This window comes from Loxodonta africana, chromosome 15 (assembly GCF_030014295.1).
Source record: "Loxodonta africana isolate mLoxAfr1 chromosome 15, mLoxAfr1.hap2, whole genome shotgun sequence".
In the NCBI taxonomy this organism is placed as follows: domain Eukaryota; kingdom Metazoa; phylum Chordata; class Mammalia; order Proboscidea; family Elephantidae; genus Loxodonta; species Loxodonta africana.
Window position 1 is genome coordinate 72,111,883 of NC_087356.1, and position 4,357 is coordinate 72,116,239.

Sequence of the window (4,357 nt, forward strand, 5' to 3'; positions counted from 1 at the left end):
TACAGGACAGAGTAGAACTGCCCCATGGGTTTTCCAAGGAGCATCTGGTGGATTTGAACTGCCAACCTTTTGGTTAGCAGCCTGTACTCTTAACCACACTGCACCATCAAGGTCATCAAACGTATCCAATTATAAAATATTGATAATCTAAATAGATGACTTAAAATTTCCAATTTCTGATTTAAAATAAAGCAATAACCAAAAACATCTTCAAAATGCTTAATAATCTAGTAAGATCTTACCTAAACAAAGGAAAAAAAGACAACATTCATGTTAAAATGAGAGAAACAAGATAAAGATTTTTATCACCATTACTATTTAATATTTTTTGGATTTGTGGCAAATTCAAATTGGTGAAATATGCTTAAATGTATGACTTTAAATACAAGTAAAGCTAGGGTATATTGGCATGAAAGCTGACAGGATTTTTAAAAAAATCAAATCAATATTCTTGATACAAATCTTGAGATATATAGAAAAACTTAGTATGTGATACAGGAAGTATCACAAACCCATGGCAGTGGGCTAAATTATACACTGAATATAGTTTGAAAATTAAGCTTCTTAGGAAAAAGGTTAGTTCACTTAAGAAAATTCCAGACTCATTATAGATTTAAATGGAAAACAAACGACAACAACAGAAAGAATAAAATCCAGGTGAATATGAGGTAAATATTGAAATGAGTGATACCTTTCAAAACATAAAACAAAAAACTAAGGAGTAATGTTTAGAAGACAAGATCTATGGATTGTAAGATACATAGATAACATTCATGTTGGCAAATATAAAGTCAAAATATACATGTATACATATATCCGAGCCCTGGTGGTGAAGTGGTTAAGAGCGCAGCTGCTTACCAAAAGGTTGGCAGTTCAAATCCACCAGCCCCTACTTGGAAACCTTATGGGGCAGTTCTACTCTGTCCTATATGGTTGCTACGAGTTGAACAGGTTTGGTTTGGATACACACATATTTTAATATACGTATACCTATACTTATATTTAAGTAGAGCTACTATCAATAAATAACTCATAAATAAGAAAAACAAACATTTTCAAAAAAGAAAACAATGACAGTAAAAAAAACTACATGAAAAATCTGGGCAAAGAACAGGAATGAAATCAAGAGGACAGCAATACCAACGTGAAAGTCATGGCCAAATTTTTAAAAGACAAAAGAGTGTTTAACTTCATCATAATAAAAATGTACATTAAAATTTGAGTATTTAAAAATTCAGTGGAGAATGATGTAAAAAACTGGTAATAGTTATTAGTGGCAAGAGTGCGGTAGGATTGGATATCTCACATACCTCAGTTTTCAGTATAAATTGGTACAAATTTTCTGAAAAGCAGCACAAGTATTCAGTAGAATTTATAGATCTCAGAGGGCTAGATATCCTAAAACATCAACAAATCTGAGAAAAAACAAATTTTTATCCAGTATGCAAATTACCTAATTAGCATGCATAAAATGTAACCAAATATCTAAATGACCAAGAACAATTGTACAAAAAGCAACTGGTAGAAAATTATAAAGTCAGACTGAAGTGCAGGTTTGATGTGGGTGGCTGGACTCATTTACTTTCTCTAAAAACTGTTTGATTTATTTAATTTTTACATTTAAGTCTTTAATCCATAATCTGTTATGACTGTAAAATTGGATGCAAGATAGGAAGAAAGATATTTGTAGAGAATTATAAAACATAATGTTTGGATTATGGAGCTGTGATGCAGTGATACAAAAAAACCTCCAAGCTAATGGGAGAGAGGTTAATTTATCTTACAGGGAGAGCTTACTTGGGTCAGTGCCCTTCATGTCCTGGCCCTGGGTGTGGTCCCTGGTGATGTTTGGCTTTGCACACTCCCTTCACTGCCTGCCTGGCACTCACCTTCTGCTCTGTCAATAATTCCTCTGCACTAGAGCTCATAACCTCAACTTCCCAAAGTCCTCTCAGGGCATGGCAGAATCTTTGCAGTTATAAATATTTCGACCCGAATTTATGTATCTATGATTGCTACAGGGATATCCTGAATGGGAAGCTCCAGGTAAGTGAATCGCTGGTATTTCTTGTATTTCTTAAGCTTTTTTCTCATTTATTTGGAGGTGTTGGACCCTGAAATTCTCCATTGGGAAAGCATGATATGGAGTTTAGTCCTGGCTGTGCTAATAGGTTTGAGAATTTTGTGTGTCATTTTACTTCTCTGGGCCTCAACTCTAACTGAGTAACTTTACATCCAAGCATTATATGAGGCCTAAGGTTATTTTTCCTGCTGTTGTCTCTCCACTTTGGGGTAGAACAATGTTTTAAAATTACGCATCTGTTTAAATAGAAATACATATTCACTTTCATTAAATGCAGTAATTAAACAAAAGATCTTTATGATTCTACTGGGCAAGGGAGAATTCCCAAATTTGAAATTAATACTTAACGTGAGTGTTCAAATGCCACAGCTGGCCAGTACTACAGTCTAGGTGTGATTCCCTCACTCCCTTGCTTATATACCCTGTATCTAAAATAGGACTCCTTAGCCTGACGTTTGAAGTCGACACCACAGTCTGCCCTCTACCTACTTTTCCAATATTATCTCCCACCACTCGTTCTGTCTCAAAGTGGACAACTTGACTTTAGCCAGACATCCCCTCCACTGCCTCATCTCCACAATTGTCCCTTCCCTCTGAAATGCATCATCTCTGTTCCACCCTATTTTTAACAGTTAAAGTCCTTACTAAACTTCAAGATATAGCTACTATTTACTTATATTCCAGATATTGCCACCTAGCTCTTGCCAGGCACTAGGCTAGATGCTTTTTGTATACTATCTGATTTAATGTTTAAAATAACCCTATAAACTAAGTATCATTATCCTCATTTTGCAGCCTAGGAAATTGCAAGGTAGGTATTGTTACCCACAGGATACACATCCCATTTAACACTTAAAGACTTTGCCCCGGTACTCCTAGTTAATGGGTCCCAAAGACCAAGAATTGTACACATGATGGAGGCTCCTAAAGCATATGACCTCTCCCTATCCAAGCTTGTTTCCACAGTGTTAGCACACAGTACGTTTAGTGAGCACCTCCCAGGTGCCTAGCAGTGGAGATCCCAAAGTGAGTGAAACATGCCTCTTCCCTGATGTCTCAGTGCTCCTCAGCCCTCCATGTAGAAGGAATTCCTCCCTCCCAATAAAACACTAAGAATTTTTAAAGAGACTCTTGTCACCTTCTTAATTTATCAATTTGATTGTTTTCTTATCTTTCTCTGGTGGTTCAGTAGTTAAAGCACTCAGCTGCTAACCATAAACGTCAGTGGTTCAAACCCATCAACTGCTCTGTGGGAGAAAGAGGTGGCAGTCTGCTTCCATAAAGATTTACAGAATTGGAAAACCTATGGGGCAATTCTAGTCTGTCCTATAAGGTTGTTATCAGTCGGAATCAACTGGACGGCTGTGGGTTTGCTTTGGTTTTGGTTTTGCACCTAAAATAAGCACCAAGAAAGTTTAGATTTTAAATAACTTATCCATTATCCCTACAGTTGTTAGTGCACTCTGCTTTACACAGATCATTCTGTGATTAAATGACCACTGAATCAGGCTGAATAGAAAATTCACACAGGAATGCCTGTACAGGATTAAACCTGAATATGCATTTTGAAGAAATATCGAGAATGCCAGTGAAAATCGTAAACTACATTTGCATATTATTGTGAAAGCCCTATGGAATCTGTGGAAAGGTTTCAGGCAGGAGGAAAAAGAATAGGCTCTGTCCTAGTTTAGTTGCACGTGCAACAGTGAATCTACTTAAAACCAGACAGAGGTGGGAAGAATATATATAAATATCAAATATTTTGTGTTATTTTATACTTAAGAGATCTAGGGGAGGCAAATTGGGCAGGTTGTTAGTTTCGTTTTACAGACAAGGAAACTAGAGTTGAGAGATGGATGTTAAAGAACTTTCTTAAGGGCAAGTATATATTAGTGGCAAACAAGGACTGGAATCCAGGTTTCCTGGTGTAATTTCTATAAGAATAGGTTTTTGTCCAGCTGTTTACAGGATCTTGAATCTAAACTAGTGTATTTTCTGGTAGCCTCCGAAGGACAGCTTGTCTGATACTTTAGGATTTTGTAGTCGATCTTACAAAATGTTTCGTGTCAGGCTCCCTATTATTTGAAGCTATTGCGTACATTATGAATTTCCAAAAAACAGTTCAGGGTAAAGGAGAAATTGATAAAGACCGCAAAAGTGGCACCGAATTACTGTAACACAACTAACCTAGATTGTCACTGAAATGAGGCTTGATTTATTTTTATTGCTCTTCAGTAGAAATTTCTGTGATGACAGGAACGTTCTGTATCCGCC